Source organism: Hyaena hyaena, unplaced genomic scaffold (assembly GCF_003009895.1).
Source record: "Hyaena hyaena isolate Hyena2069 unplaced genomic scaffold, ASM300989v1 scaffold_530, whole genome shotgun sequence".
Lineage (NCBI taxonomy): Eukaryota > Metazoa > Chordata > Mammalia > Carnivora > Hyaenidae > Hyaena > Hyaena hyaena.
Window position 1 is genome coordinate 1,099,876 of NW_024081163.1, and position 17,248 is coordinate 1,117,123.

The following is a 17,248-nucleotide window of genomic DNA, read 5'->3' on the forward strand; positions in this document are numbered from 1 at the left end:
TGGTTCCTTTCTTTTTTTTTTCTTTTTTTTGTATTAAATCTGTTTAATATCTTTAATAATTCAATTACTTCTAAAATCCTTCCACAAAGGGCAGTAGAGTTCTTCAGTTTATTGCAAACATGTCTTTTTTTTTTTTTTTTAAAGCCAACCTTAATGTTGAAGCTCTAATACAAATTTTTAGTTATTGGCACTATATTATAAAGCCAAATATTGTCCTTGTTTTAAACTGGACATATTTTGCTGGGGAATATCTCCAACACATTTTTTCTTCTATATATCTACATCCAATAATGGTATTTTATAGGCTAATTTAAAAACAAATGCAAATTTTAAAAAATTAATGAAAGCCATGTTTTGCTCAGGAACACTGTTGTATACCTACCATATAGGTTGTTTTTACAGAAGGCAGTAGTTTACCAAACTTCAATGGCAAAACACTAAGTTGTGAGTTTGGCATTGTTCCCCTCGCTGTTTCTCACTGGAGAATCTGGCCTTGAGTGATGTTGGCAAACCACCTTGTTGCCACCATTTCTCTTCTTATAGGTGACTCCACTGTGATAGAATATTTGTATCTTTAAGATGCAAGGCCTAGCAAAAAGCCTCCCACAAATCCACTGGATATCAACATGTCCTGTTTGATAAATTCTGTTGCTTCCTCAGTTATGTTGTTGATTTTAGGTGCTGCCTTCTTTGCTCGATTCTCAATCTGTCTTTTCATTCTGTTTACATCTTTTTCGACTCCCTTTCAGTCAATTTGCACACAGCCACTGTGACCGGCAGTCTGAAGAAGAGGGAAGCCACCACCTACTGCAGTCACTGCAAGCTTTTCGACTCTCTGGAACAAAAATTCCCACACACCAGCCGGTCACTCCACCCATTACAATCTGGGTGGCTACTGAGTATTTTTCTACCACGCATCTGGAACTGTGGCCAAACACTCGATTCCACCAATGGTGTCTTCTTGCATACTCCATTCTACCCAACCCTTCATAAGCCTCTTCATCGCCTTAATACTCTTATGGGGAGGGGGGTTCTGGGGTCACCATGATACCCCTGTCACAAGTGGTTCCTTTCAGATGTAACTGAACCAATCATCACTCTGTCCTCTGCCCCTCCCTCGCGGAGACTGAGGAATGTGGTCCTTGCCCACGTATTTAATGGAAGGTCTCACAAGGGGAAATGCTAACACTTTCACTGGGTCTTTGCATAACCAAGTGAGCAGCCAATTAAAAGCTCTTCCTGAAAGGACCTAACAGCCAAATTGCCTGGGTGATTCCAGATTGGATCCTGAATAAAAAATGAATGAATGAATGAGTGAATGAATGAATGAATAAAGAATTGTCAAAGAAATTTTGGGACAAATGAAGACTGTTGAGTATGGATTGTATATTAATTAGATTCTCATTATTCAGAATGTGGACCACTGACCACACCAGCAGCATCACCTAGGAGCTTGTTAGGAAATGCAGTATAGGGAGGGACTAGGTGGCTTGATCTCTTAAGCATCTGACTTTGACTCAGATCATGTTCTCAGGTGTTTGTGAGCTTGAGCCCTGCATCGGGCTCTGTGCTGTCAGCCAAAGCCCCTTCAGGAACTTGTTCCCTGTCTCTCTGCTCCTCACCTGCTCCCGCACACACTCTTTCTCTCTCTCAAAAATAAACATTAAAAAAGTTAAATAAATTATGGGCACCTGAGGGTCCGACTTAGGCTCAGGTCATGATCTTGCAGTTGGTGACTTAGAGCCTAGAGCCAGGCTCTGTGCTGAGAGCTCCGAGCCTGGAGCCTGCTTTGGATTCCATGTCTCTCTCTTTCTCTGCCCCTCCCCCACTTGCACTCTGTCTCTGTCTCTCTCTCAAGATAAATAAACATAATTTTTTAAAATAAATAAATTAAAAAAAATAGAAACGCAGCATCAGTCCCCACCCCAGGTGGTTTATATGTACATTAAAGATTGAGAAGCATGTGTGTGGGCGTACATGCAGGTGGGTGTACATGCACATTCTAAGTAGACTTCGGAGGTATGTTTACAAACCAGACTGCAAGTGATGCTTTCAAAGGAACTGGATCCTGGACTCCTACAAGGCATTGTGGACTGTCCAGCTATAGCCGTTAGTCTTCTTCTAAGTGGATAGACCAGACACGGGGATATCTACTGCACCAAGAAGAGGAGGAATGATGGAATTAGACCAGCCCCACAGGAAGAAGCTCCGGAGTCCCAAAGGTGCCTGGGGATTCATTGCCACTATGCGACAAGAAGTCAACAAGGTTAGGAGTTTGGGTGTATCCCCTTAACTTGGTGGGGAATTTTTTTCCCTTTGTTGGATGACACAGTTTAAAATTCCTTCCTTCGTGTGTTGTAATTCCCTCTGGTTTTCCCCAACCCTTTACTGTGGTTGGACAACACCCCTTCAACTTTGTGTGTTGGTGACAGGGGAGAAGTGAGACCTTCCCTGTGGTCACAGCCCTCAGTGGAGGCCTTTGCAGGGGTCGGAGCATCTCTAGCAGGGGGCAGGGGACCCTGGGTTCCAGGCTGCATTTTTTCAGAAGGAGAGTTGGGCTGCTGCCACTCCTGGGTCACATTTAAGTGTCTGTCTCCTCGCAGGTCTGAGCCTTGTATTCAGGATTACCGACTCTGAGAACTTGTAACTGGCAAATCGCAGAAGGTGAAGTGGTGAGGATGAGCCTCCCCCAGCCCCATATTTCTGTAGCTATAGAGGATTTGATTCATGTTGGGGCATCCATTTCACATAAAGACTAGCACAAACCAAAAGGAACTGAGAAATTACCTCCCCCGATTCTTATTTCCAAATTCCATTCAGGTTTGGAACTTATTTGAACAATTTTCATTGTGAAACATGAAAAGGTAGAAGAATCCAGCCTCTTTCTGTTAACAGTAGACAAAGATAAGCATCTCTCCACAAAGGTACAAGATTATGTTACCCTTCTGGAATCCTGGTAGCCAATTCAAGTTGTTTTTGAAGCACAATGCTACCCATGAGGCCTAAACCAAAAGAACCAGACATTCCAGATTGACTCAAATAATTCCATTTTTTAAATGTAATGTTCTGGCACCTCTGTGATTTCCATATTTGTTCCAGTTTTCATCACACCCTGTGATATTGAATGGCAAGATCAGGAACAGAATGCTTCTTTGAATAATTCAGCTGCCTTCCTACCTTGTGGCTCTCAGGTATAGGACACAGTTTGTCAGGAATTAAAAGAAAACACAATTTCCATTCAAGAATTTAATTCTCTTTCAACACATGTAAAGAGGGGAAATTTTATTTTGTACTTTATTGTGGGGGGGACAAGTCTAAAAAAACTGAAGGAAGGAAATTCTCAATGGAAACTATGGATCTTTGATGAACTTTTTATTTCTGCATGAGTTGAGGTTTATGAAGAGCCAAACTAAAACCTATTTTGTTTTTCACTGTGTCTTATAAGTAGGGGAAAAAATGACATTAGTAACTATTGAGCCATATGACTCTCCAGGACATAGTAACTTGGCTTTGTATGAGATCAGAGTGCTTCTAGAAACCCCACGATAGAAAGGTTAAATCCTTTTCCTTTTCTTTGGAACCATTTGGAAACATTCACAGCTCAGAGCTGGGATGTCCATCCTATAGTTTACGTAGCATAGCTGTGTTGTCTCTGATTCTACAGAACAAGAGTTTACAACCAAACTGGAAAACAACTGTCCTGCGCTACGTCTAGTCTAGTATGTAGGCCAGACTTTATCAGTTTCTGGTACTCCATGTGATAATTACCTCTTGCCAAACCTGCCTGTCTGAATTATTCCATAAAACACCCTTGATAAATGGACTTATCAAGACCATTAGGTCTTGAAGAACTTAAATTAGTCCCAGATGACTCTCTTTTCAGTTAAAAGATAATTTAAATAAAATGAGAATGTAAACATATTTTCAACTCAGAGTTCTATTTTAACCACTGAAGCACATTCCGGCACTAAGCACTATATCTATTTTTGACATTTATGACTTTTGCATTTGTTGGAAACAAACGAGATCTCAGGTGGCTGTATCTATTTTTTATATTTATGACTCTTTTGTATTTCCTGGAAACAAACAAGTTCTCAATTTTCTATCTGTAAAATGAAATAATAACAGATGCTTCACAAGGATCTGAGGATGAGTAAATAAGATAGTAGAAAGAAAGGGGTTTAACACAGTATTTGGTACATAGTGAGTGTTCAATAAATGTTACAATGTAATTCCTTTAACTTGTAGCAGACATACATACATTTGGGAGGTGATTTAAATATATTCATTTCCATTGGTTTTCAGATTAATGTATTTACCTTTCATTGTAACATAATGGCTTTCATCAATAGCAATTCAGAGCTAATTATTTGTGGATTGGTTGAGTTTTAAAAATTTAAGGCTTTTTCTGATCTGTTTTTAAGGCCCTCTGTTTTTTCCAGCGCTCCTTCACTTCTTTGCTGCTACCAACTCACCATCTGGGCAGAACCTTGACTAGTCCTGTTAGATACTCCGCAGTCTCTTTTCCAGTTCTAATGACATATTATTGACACATAACACTGTGTAAATTTACAGTGTATTATCATGTACTGATGTGATATATTTATACATTGCAAAATGATTATCACCATAGGATTAGGTACCACTTCCATCAGGTCACATAATTGCCTTTTGTGTGTGTGTGTGTGTGTGTCTGCGTCTGTGTCTGTGTTAGTGTGTGTGGTGAGACATGTAAGATTTATTTTCCTAGGAACTTTCCAGTATATAATACAATATTATTAACTATAATCACCATGCCATTTTTAGATCCCCAGAACATATTTCATTTTCTAATGACTATAAAACTGGAAGTTTGTACTCTTTGACCAGCATCTCCCTATTTCCTACCTCCCACCCCCAGCTCCTGGTAACCAGCATTCTACTCTCTGTTTCTATGAGTTCAGCTTTTGAATTGTTTTTAGTTTTTCATTTTTTATTTTTGTTTTTTTTCTAACGAAGCTTTATGCCCAATGTGGAGTTTGAACTCATGATCCTGTATCAAGAGTCAGATGCTCTATCCACTGAGCCAGCCAGGCACCCCAAGTTCAACTTTTTTAGATTCCATACATAAGTGAGATCATAGAGTGTTTGTCTTCCTCTGACATATTTCACTTAACATAATGTCTTCAAAGTCCATCCACATTGTCAAAACTAATGTTCTTCTTTCTTGTGGCTGAATATTTTACTATATATCATATATATATCACATCTGCTTAATCAGTTCATCCATTTTTGGGCACTTACATTGTTTCCATACCATGGCTATTGACTTCACAGTTTCTTGTATCATTTTTTTTCCCTGTCTGGAAAACTTCTTTCCCAGCTCCCCTTATTATGATTTTGTTCTTCCTTTAAGGCCTGATTCCCACGTTTTTTCTTTTACAAAGTTATCTCCGATTCCCTTAGTTCAAAAGTAATCTCTCCCTATAGTCATTCTAATGACATTAAAAATTTTTTTAAAGTTTTTTTCTGAGAGAAAGAGAGAGAGAGAGTGCATGAGCACAAGTGGGGGAGGGGCAGAGAGAGAGGGGTGGACAGAGAATCTGATGCAAGCTTCAGGCTCGGAGCTGTCAGCACAGAGCCCAACATGGGGCTCCAACCTAGGAACCGTGAGATCATGACCTGAGCCAAAGTCAGATACTCAACCAACTGAGCCACCCAGGCACCCCGAAAATGAAAATTTTTAAAATAAAAATTTAAATTTAGAATAGAATCAAATTTACAGAATAGTTGTGAAGATTATATAGATGATTCCTATATACCCCTTAGCTCATGTCTCCTAATTACTATTTGTTAATTACGATGCTACATTTGCCACAGTGAATAATCCATCATTGGTATATACATTGAGCCCTTTTAACTTATTTTGTAGCCAACTCTTAACTGTAAGCTCCTTGAGGCCAGGCTCTGTGGCCACTAACTTACTCATTCCTGTAATCTGTACAATGTCTGTGCTTACCATGGTGCGCTGAAGGCATTGTAACAATATTTGTTGAATGAATAATTGCCTACATTGCCTTAACTGCCTGCTTCAACAAAACCCTCAGTTTGTTTATTGTAAATCAACTTTGTACTGAGGTAGAACATATATGCAAAAAAATGCGATCATAAATATAGGGCTCAATGAATTTTCACCAAGTGGACACACTCCCGTAACTATGACTGAGATCTTCAAATAGAACATTTCCTGCATATTTCCTTTCCTTGGAAGCCCCCCGGTGTACCCCTTCCAGTCTTCCATTTTGACTTCTTATATCGCCCTCTTTTTTATTTCAACAATGGGACACAGTGTCATGGTTCATGATTATAATGCAACTGTCCTTTATATTGTTATCGTGTCCATGCAAAGTAGCTCAAATCTATTAAAAAATTCACTGCTTGATTAAAGGAAGTACAATGAAGTAGATTTTCCAACCACCAAACAATGTCCATTGTCCTTGTAGTTTATATAGTTTCTCCATCAAGGCCCAGCTTATAGTTGGGTGTACCCACTTTGGACTGAAGGACAATTCTAGTCTGAAAACATCAGTCAGGCCACTGTAGGAAGTAGGATATAAACCATTTTCGTTTCTGTTCCCTTAGAAACACATGGAACAAAATAAAGTTTGCCAAATGGAAATATACAAAACCACTGGGGAAATAAATGTTATTTTTAAGCTTCTAAGAGGCTATCACAAATAACCAGGAGGAGAGTGGAAAGAATTCAAAAAGCAGGTGACCTTTTAACAGGCAGAACACAGCAGGGTTAGCAAGTGCCTGGAGAATGTTGTGACTTGGAGGAAGAGATGCTGAGAGCCCAGGCCGGGCGGAACTGATCTCAGTGGACATGATGAGAACGGAGCTGGCTTTTCCCTATCCTATGAGAGCTGGATAGCCAAAAGGAAACCATCCTCCAGAGATGGGAGCTGTGAGAATCCCTGGGTACCAAAAAAGGAGCAGATTTGGAGATCTGGGAGCTGGTGGGTTTGTTGGCAGCTGTATCTGGAGCGTCACGCTCAGAAGGCTGGCTTTCCTTGGCTCTTAGAGCAAGTATCACCCTGCGGAGACACCAGGGTGACCTGTCCTCTTGGTGGAGACCACAGAGGTAGGGCAAGTTGGTTAGAAGGAGGAGAATGGCTGCACTGTCAGTAGAGAAAGCTGCTCTTGAAAGGGGACAGGGAAAAGGGCAGGCATCTTTTCTGGGTTCAGAGGGAAAAAGGATCCACCATGATCTCTCTCCGTCCTCCTGAGGTTATTTCACTGCTAGTTCTCAGATGGGTCAAGAATTAACAACTACTCTGCAAAATATATACTATTTACACAAATTGGCTGCTTTGTGGTGTGTATTTACTTGTGAAAAAAAGTTTTTAAATATTGTTTACTTATTTCTGATAGAGAGAGACCAAGTGCAAACAGGGGAGGGGCAGAGACAGAGGGAGACACAGAATCTGAAGCAGGCACTCCAGGCTCCGAGCTGTCAGCACAGAGCCCAACACGGGGTTTGAACTCACTAACTGTGAGATCATGGCCTGGGTGAAAATCAAATGCTTGACCAACTGAGCCACCCAGGTGCCCTTGTGGTGTGTGTTTAAAACAAGACAGAGAATGTCGCCAGTTGGTCAGTCTAGCTTTCCACACAGAGATAGCTTTGAGAAAACTGGCTCGAGTAGAGATAGTGTGTGCAACATTTTCTCTCATAAAGGGAAAGCCTCTCCAGACCAAGCAAAGAGGGAGATGCCAAGAGGTGGCTGTTCCTGCTTATGCCTTAGGTTACAGTCACAACTCCAAGCACGGCAGGGGACCTATAGTGCTTTGGTATTCACGTAACTACTAGCATTGCGTGTCCTTTAATGAGCAGACTAACAAACAACAATATGTGGAAGATCTTCCTGAAAAAAAAAAACCCCAGAAGCTTGAATGTGTTTTCAAACCACCAGCCTTTCTCCACCATCTCCTTCAACTACCATAACTTTCAGTCAAGGTGACGTGCAGGATATTAATAGAAATAGGTGTATTGTAGGAGCTCACAGAGAAGCGTTTGATGGCTCCTAGATATCTGCAATCTTACAAAAACATACCAATCTCTCTTTCTAGAGAGGCAATTCACAGCAAGGCAGAAAATGCACTAAGTGTTAATACTCTTCCTTCACTTAGGCTAGTTCTTTTTCTTCATTTCTGATTTTTTTTAAATAAGAGAAAGACAAGAAGAGTTTTCCCAAATAACACATTGGAGCTTGTGACTAATAAAGTAAAACTGAATGTTCAACATCAGTGTTCTAGAAATCATCCACTTATCTTCACGGAGAGTTTTTCTTTTGCGTGCCAGCTTATTGTTTTTCTGGGGTCTCTTTTCCTTACCCGAATGAGAGGTGCATCCTCTTTTGCCATTAACCTCCACCTCCATTGCAAAGCCTGTGACCTCTCACTTCAGAGGCACAAAAGCTCATCCCACTGCTCTGCACAATCAGCCCTCTATCCTCGCTCTCTACTATCAACAAAATGGAAAAGAGCAGAAGTTTCCAAGGTTCTGTCACTCCTGAACATACACAGGGTGAAATTTAGGCGGTACTTGTATGCTCCACCTACCAAAACCCCCTAAACATGGGGAGGGGTGTAGAGATGGTCTGCTCACTACCTATATACCAGTGCAAGTTAAGAGACCTACTAGATGCCCATAAATTGACATTGTATTTAAGTAACTGATGGCACATCCACTAAGGGGACTCTTAGTGAGCTTTAAAGCAATGTTTGCCAAAAGTACATAATATGTTTCTGCTACCATATTAAGTAAAAAAGGTAGGAAACAAAATAATGTGCTTATAACATGAATGCAGCTGAGCAATGCTTAAAACCTAAAATTCTTTTGCAAAGAAAGAAAGAAAAAGAAAGGCAGAAAGAAAAGAGGAAAGAAAAGAAAAAAGGCCGGACACCAATACTTCAGAATTAACAGACTGAGCCCTGACGGTGACACTTGGGGTGATTCCTTTTCTGTTTGTAATTTGCCACCTTTTAATCGAGCATGCCCTGCTTTTATAATTATAAAAAAGAAAATCTTGAGTTTTTGCATTTAACCAGTGAGCAAAAGCAATAAACAACAGAGGCGCTGTGGCCGGGCACCTAGTGCTCCAGGGGCCACTGGGCGGATTTGGCGGTGGCTGCCTCGCCCCTGGGAGGGGCAAGGTCCCTGGGGCGGGCAAGGTCCCTGGGGCCAGCCTCCGGGACACAGGACCCTGCTCTGGCAGAAGCCTTCACAGAGGAGACTAATTTATCGAGCACAGATGACGTCACTCAGAGAAATCCAGAAAGTGCTGATTAATCACGAAGTCGGGGCTAATCCCTGGAAAGAACTCGGGTCGAGGTGACACAAAACAGTGCCCCAGGCGCGAACAAGACCTCAGGCGCCGCCGCTGGGCGGAACCCCGGGCCTCCACGCCGCGCCGCAGCCCGGAACGCTCTGCCGAGCTGGCTGCGCAGGTGGCGCATGCGCAGCCCGCAGGCCGAGCCCCTCCAGCCGCTGGCCCGCCACCTGCTTGGCGTCCTCAGCCTCGCTCACGCCCGGGCCGGTGGTCTGTGTGCGGCGACTCTGTTTACGGCTTCGTGGTCGCGGGTCCACGGGCACCGCTCTTAAGGTCGACTGTCACCGTGGTGGGAAGACATTGGCTGAGAACTGTTTTCCTTGGAGAAAGTCCTCTCACGGTCTGAGAGGAAATTTGTGTTAAAGGTTGTCTGTGCTCTAGAGGAGAACAAAGTGATCAAAGGACTCTGGAGACCGGAGATGTCAGTGGAGGCACCTGGCAGTGAAATTTATTGCTCTTACGAATGGCTTTGTAAGGGGCGCCTGGGTGGATCAGTTGGTTAAGCCACCCACTCTTGGTTTTGCCTCAGGTCATGATGTTAAAGTTTTGGGGGTTCGAGCCCCCGTCAGGCCCTGCGCTGTAAAGTCTTGTGAAAAGAAGGCTGGGCGAGGCCAGGCAAGCAGGAGAAAGATTTGAAGCATCCCAGGTGGGAGCCTACTGGGCTGTTTTCAGAAGGAAACGCGTGCAAAGCGTGTGCCGAGGAGCCGAGGGAGTGCGGGACGCCTCCATCTTGCCTTGCCAGCGTTGCCTCCTAACCGCAGAAGCTCACACCAGCTTGGCTGCGCGGCCAGTGGTGAGGGAGCCCGCCGTTGGCGTCCTGCAATGCAGTGCCCCGGCTCCCCCAGCCCGAGCTTGTTGGGCGTTTATTAGGCACGTGTAAACGGCCAGCCGCCAGTGAGCTGGGTGTGAGGAAGTACCTGGCACCTGGAGGTGAATGGAAGTAAAGCTGGCGTTCTGGTCCAGGTGAGTGCAACTGGTAACCGCCCCGCCCCAAAGTACCCACAAACACAAATGACCCTCCTGAATTGTTTTAATCACTTCAAGTCACAATCTTTCTATTTTCTCTCCTTTTTTACTTACTCGTAGAAAACAAAGGTCTCACCAGGGTTGTTTTATGAACTTCACCAGTACCCTCGTGGTATGTCATGTTAGATTGGCTTGGCAAAGGGAAGGGCGTTTTATCGTCCTTTGATCGCTGTCAGAGTCGCAGGCCTTTAAATCTTTTGACCTCACATCCCTTGTTCCACACTAGCTGCTTGCTACTGGTTCTACAACGCTGGTGCTCTCCTGATTATATTTCTCTGACTCAAGTATGATATCTTTCCTGTTTTCTTGGGCCCAAGGGACTGCGGATGCTGAGGAAGGTTCCTAACCCATAATCAGCAGCTTGAGTTCCTGTGCCCTTTTTGGAGTTCATAGTCACCAGAATCAACAATGAGCTGGGTTTAGGAGAAACAGCAGCACGTTTATGTAGTTCAGAAAAGATAACCCACTTCCAAGACATGGGAAGAACAGATAAGGATGTTTGGAAGTTGTTAAAATCAGAGCTTCTCAAACTGGGGTTATCATCAGAACCACCCAGACAACTTAAAAATACAGACTTCCAGGGTAGGGAGTGGGGCAGACATCTGTGTTTTTCCAAACCCTTGGGTGATTCTGACATCAGCAAAGGCAGGGCCTGCTCGTTTATGGCTTGTGCTACTGTGAATCAGGGGCCTCACTCAGCTTAGGGAATACAGTGTGTCTGGGGTTGGAGTTGCTGATCAGAACTTAGGAGGTTCTAGAGACACATTTGGCCCAGTGTGCCAAAATTATACCCTTACTGTTGGATATAACCTTTAAGACCTGGGGCTCAGAGCTGAAGGGGTTTAGGAAGAGGACTGACAGAAGTATCCACCTCCTGAGTGACTAGGTAGGAATCAAAGACTTGCAGATTCCTAAACCCTGGGGAAGAGAATTAGGCTCAGGTCAAGGAACCACCCCTGGAGAGGAATAGTAACAGGAGAATCCAAAGTAGGTGTACAGTTCTGCTGAGCATCCCCTGACCTGGTTCCCAGCTCTACCAGCAGGGAGGAGCTGTAATTTAAAGCTTACAGGAGCCTAAAACTTACTATTAGACGAAGGTTCTAAACTATGTAAGTTTTGATGGTAGGAGGTAGCAATAATATTCATAATTATTATCAGCACAAATGCTATTGGGATTAGCATTCATTGAGCACTGTGCCAAGCACTTTATAAGAATGAGCCTTTATAATCCCTTTGAGGTAAACCGTATGTCCACTTTACAGATGAGGAAACCAAAGCTCATAGAGTTTAGGTGAATCATCTAAGGATTCCCAACTAGGTGATGTCAGAGACAGAACTTCAACATCAGGCTGTTTGACTCCAGAGTTCTTTTGGGGTAAGACTTCCCGTTTCAGAGACCTGGTTAGTCCCGGAGTGGAGCTGAATACAAGCCCAAGAGTGGGATGGTGGTAATAGAAATTTAAGAATGAGTGACTGTAAATGCTAAAATATACAAAGAGAAATTAATTTGAAAACTCACATCTTACAGAGTTAGGATTGTTGTTTTAATCTGGTTATTCATAAGCTGACATTTTAGTAGGTCCATGACACCTTAATACCAACCTGAGGATTAGGTAGGTGTGTAATAAACCAAATCAGAGAGCCTGGAGGATAGTTAGGTTCTAAATTTTATTTTATTATTTTTATATGTTTTATTTATTTTTGAAAGAGAGTGAGAGACAGAGCATGAGCCAGAGAGGGGTGGAGAGAGAGGGGGACAGAGGAGCCAAAGCAATCTCTGTGCTAACAGCAGTGAACCCAGTGCTGGGCTCAAACTCTCAAACCGTGAGCTCATGACCTGAGCCAAAATTGGACGCTCAACCGACTGAGTCACCCAGGTGCCCCCTAAATCTTGTTTTAATAAACAATTATTTATACCTTTCCAGAATCATGAAAAAAACAAAAAACAAAACCTAGTAGTGTTTTGTTAATGTAGCTTTCACGTTTTAGCAGTGTCTCTAAAGTGCTCACCAACGTGGTTTGAGAAGAAGATTGGCAATGACTTGGGAAATATGTTGTCCTTGTAACATGGGCTTGAGAGTCCAATGAGGGAAGAGTAAAGGAAATGACAAAGCACCCTTTGGAGGATGATGACAGAAATCTACGTATGAAAATAATCACACCTTGGGGATCTCAGAGGGTCTGCAAGCACTACTGATTACTCACCAGTTGTAAGCTCTCCCAGCATTAATCCATCTTGGCAGTGGGAAGGACATTACCACATGACTGCATTGCCTGCTGGCTTCTTACAAACTCCTGGCTGGAAAAGAAAATGAGTGAATATTCACTCTGGAAGATGGAATTGTTTCCTGTATAGAGTCTACCTCATGGAGGTCCTTCAGGCAACTAAACCAGGTTTTAAATTTTTATTTTTCTATTGACCACATTCCAACAAATTTTGAAGCATCTAATTCCTATCTTGGAAGAGTTTCCTTAAGGTTTAACCAGACTCGTGTGAGGCCATTGACCACTAAGGTTATTTTTTTAGCCCTATTATAATTTTAGACTGCAATGGAAATGTCAAATCTTGCTCCCATCATATTGGCTGAGAAGGGGGAAAAACTGCTTGGTTCTTGAAGGTGCTTTTACATTTTTACTTCAATGTTTACTTCATTCTCAGCATGTAAGATGGCTGGAGGAAAGGTGCACTTGTAGAAAAACAGAACATCTCCCCCTCCCCCCATCGATGGGATATATTTTACTCACAAACAGTAAGGATAATATGGGATACAAGGCAAAGGGAACTAGCATTCAGGTACCAGAAGACTGCTTCAGCCACCATGGATTTTGAGATGCCTGTCTCTTCAAGTGGTTCTTCATGGGATTATCAGGGGGAAAAAGCCAATACATTCAGGAGACATTGTCCTGGATATTTAAAGGAGGGAGAAAGAAAGAAGAGAGGGGAGAGAGAAAGGGGTATGTTTACCATTCTAGCATATTACTAATCCTTGTTAGAGGAGGTTGTCTTTGAAGAGAGGCAATAAATACTTTTCCTACATTATGCATTCAGAAAGGGTTCACCCAGGAGCTGAAGGCAGGTCATAGACCATATCAGAATGTCATCCAGGAACATGATCTTCCCTCAGCCCAGTAAGCCACGAAGACCTCATTCTTAAACTTGGGAATATCACTAGCCAGTGGAGAGACACTTTAACTACTCATAGAATTTACAGGGCTGGGAAGAATGTCTTTGTTCCTCATCATACTGGGTGGCTATTGAATTACAGGCTTGATGAAGAACCATCTTCCCCAGGGTGTTGCGGAAAGTTGGAGGCCAGAGGCAAAGGGCTGTGGTCTTGGACAGTGATTCACAGAACTCTCTTTAGCTACTATAGAGTCTGAACTTCCAGATCTATTTCCTGAACAAGCCACGGGCCTCAGCAGATGCAATGGAATATCACATGGCTCAAGTCACAGATGATTGTCTTGTCACTAAATCTAGAGGCCTGTGCCCCCACATTTTACAGGAAGACAAGTATTTACTGGAATATTTGCTCTGGGCAACAGTGAAGTAGTACACGGTCAGTTGTATTGGATATGTAGCCCTTTTAGCTTCCACCTGCAAATTACCTTAGCTCCAAAGGCTATTTTAGTTCAGGGAGTACTGACAAGATTCCTCAGAATCAGACTGTAAGAACAGAGCCCACAGAAAACAGAAACAGAACAAGAATTGCTAGTAAGAAGGGAGAAAGAGAAATCAGGATTAAGAGTGGGAGAAGGGTGACCTCGCCCACAGTAACTTCTTACTCAACACCTCTCTGGAGGCAAGGGAAACAAAAGCAAAAATGAACTCTTGGGACCTTATCAAGATAAAAACTTCTTCACGGTGAAGGAAACAAAACTAAAAGGCAACCAACTAGAATGGGAGTAGACATTTGCAAATGACGTAGCACAAAAAGGGCTGGTATCCAAAATCTATAAAGAACTTGTCAAACTCAACACCCAAGAAACAAATAATCCAGTGAAGAAAGGGGCAAAAGACATGAATAGACACTTTTCTAAAGAAGACATCCAGATGACTAACAGACATATAAAAATATGCTCAACATCACTCATCATCGGAGAATAGAAACCAAAACCATAATGAGATACCACCTCACACCTGTCAGAATGGCTAAAATTAACAACTCAAGTAATGACAGATGCTGGCAAAGATGTGGAGAAAGAGGAACCCTTTTGTGCTGCTGATGGGAGTACAAATTGGTGCAGCTGCTCTGGAAAATAGTGTGGAGGTTCCTCAAAAAATTAAAAATAGAACTACCCTATGACCCAGCAATTACACAAGTAGGTATTTATCCAAAGGATACAAGTGTGCTGTTTCAAAGGGGCAAATGCACCCCAATGTTTATAGCAGTGCTGTTGACAGTAGCCAAAATATGGAAACAGCCCAAATGTCTATCACCAGATGAATGGATAAAGAAGAGGTAGTACGTACACACACACACACACACACACACACACACACACACACACTGGAATAGTACTTAGCAATCAAAAAGAATGAAATCTTGCCATTTGCAACAATGTGGATGGAACTAGAGGGTGTTATGTTAAGTGAAATTAGTTAGAAAAAGACAAATATGACTTTGCTCATATGTGAAATTTAAGACACAAAACAGATGAACAGCAGGGAGGGAAAGCAAAACTAATATAAAAACAGGGAGGGAATGAACCCTGAGAGACTCTTAAATACAGAGAACAAACTGAGGATAGCTGGAGGGGCTGTGGGTGGGGGAATGGGCTGAATGGGCAAGACGCATTACGGAAGACCCTTGTTGGGATGAGCACTGGGTGTTATACATAGGGAATGAATCACTGGAATCTACTCCTAAAATTATTACTGTGTATATGCTAACTAGGATGTAAATTAAAAAGCAATAAATATATATTCTTTTTTTAAAAAGTGGGAGGAGAGAATTCCAAGAATGTAGATTTGAATTTGGCAGGAAGAGTATCATGAGTGATCTTTGAGAGAGCAGTGCCCCCACACTGTTTCAGAAGGACTCAGGAGCATCTGGGCTGGCTAGCAAATGGAGAAGGCTGACAGTGAAGAGGGGGAGAAGGATGAGGTGTTTCTCACAGTTGTGCCATTGATCATTGCACAAGGGTACCGTGACTAAGGGGACATGATTTCCATGGGCAGAAACATAGTTTTGATAGTTGTTATCTCAGTTTTTCTTGCAGATGCAGTGAAGTGTCTTGTTCAAACAAAATCAGTATGTTATTTCAATTTTCTGATGTCTGGAAGTAAAATGTCTTGGGAAATGGGTGCCTTTTTCTAATTCACACAAAGCCACCCTGTGGGCTAGTAATGACCCTGAAGGAAGAAAGTACAGTACTCAAAAGGCATTTCAATTCTGTAAATAATGTCAAAGCTATAGAATCCATGAAATACTATAGAGAGGATATGTTTATTTTTTACCTTCTCAATACTGTGGATAAGATAGAGGCATTGAAGGTTAATATTTTTATGTGGGTGACCAGCAGGGGATCCTGGAAATGAATATTTCTGTTTTAACCTGTATCAGAATGCAAGTACTTTCTGTGTTTTGAAAATTTGTAAGGGTTTTGTTTTGCAATCCTGTCATTTCCTAACTCCCTCCCACTTGGGCATGAGATCATTTTCTATGGTTGCTAGATGAGATTTGAACGTGGCAGGAGAACGGGTAAAAGGGAAAAAATCACTACTCAAGTCAAAGACACTTGGCTTACATTTGAAATCCTCATTGTGCTTCAAAGCATCATTAGAAGCACATAAATAGTGAATTTGACTTTCAATTGTGCCACCTTAGGTAATGGGGGCCTCTAACAAAATTCTCCCGATTTATTTTCTTTCCTATATCTTTGGAAGAAGATACTCTGGTTTCTCTTCAGATCGAATAAATCTTTCACCTTTTACTATATCTTTGGAAGAATATTAAGAGAATGAGTTGATGGAGCTATAGGACCACACACACACACACACACACACACACACACACACACACAGACACACACACACACATACACACACGCACACAATCCACTTATCTTTCTTTTACTGTAGTATAGTCAGTGCTGCCAAAAAATGGCACCTAAGAGAGGATATGTAAACAAGAAACACTCTAATCTTGATGTTTTGATGGGGCACACTGATTAACTTTTTGAATAATTAGCTAGCTCTCTACTAATTTCAAGGTAGTATAAAATGATGGCTGTGGGAAGGTTACACTTAAATACCTGGGTAAATCACCCATTGTTTCAGTGAAGTCAACTGCTTTTTTTCTGTTTGGTAAATAAGTGACTCACTTAGCCTTGGAGCACCAGAGAGATTTACCAAGATCATTTGTTACATTTATGTATCATGTAAACATTGTGCTCAGGAAAGACTGTAGTTGGAAGTGCTGTGAATTGAGGACAAACTATCCCACTTCTGTAGGCTGCTCAGGCTGATTGCATACATGTATTTGACTTGATGCCGTTTCCATGGAAAATTCTGTACATCAAAGAACACAGTGGATTTACCTAGGAGCTTATTACATAAAGGAATAATGAGGGGATGTGATTTTTGGGTTAAGAAAAGAAAATTAAATCTGTTTATCATTGTATATTCACATGTCCAATAGATGTTTTTCATTTTCTAACTTTCTGCTTTAAGGCAGCATGTCTGAGTCCAATTTTCAGAAAATAGGCCTCAGAATTGGTTGGGAGAAATTGTTAAAAATCAAACAGAAAGCAACAGCTAGGCTTCTATCCCAGATCAATGGACTTGTCATTTCTGAGGCCTGGAAAACTGATTTTAACAAGTTTCCTGATCCTCTTTCCTCCTC

The 17,248-nt window shown here is 42.0% G+C and overlaps 1 pseudogene; it reads right to left on the reverse strand.

Annotated features, from left to right (window-relative positions):
• Positions 1-574: 574 nt before the first annotated feature.
• LOC120247564 lies at positions 575-1,046 on the reverse strand (annotated as a pseudogene).
• Positions 1,047-17,248: the final 16,202 nt, after the last annotated feature.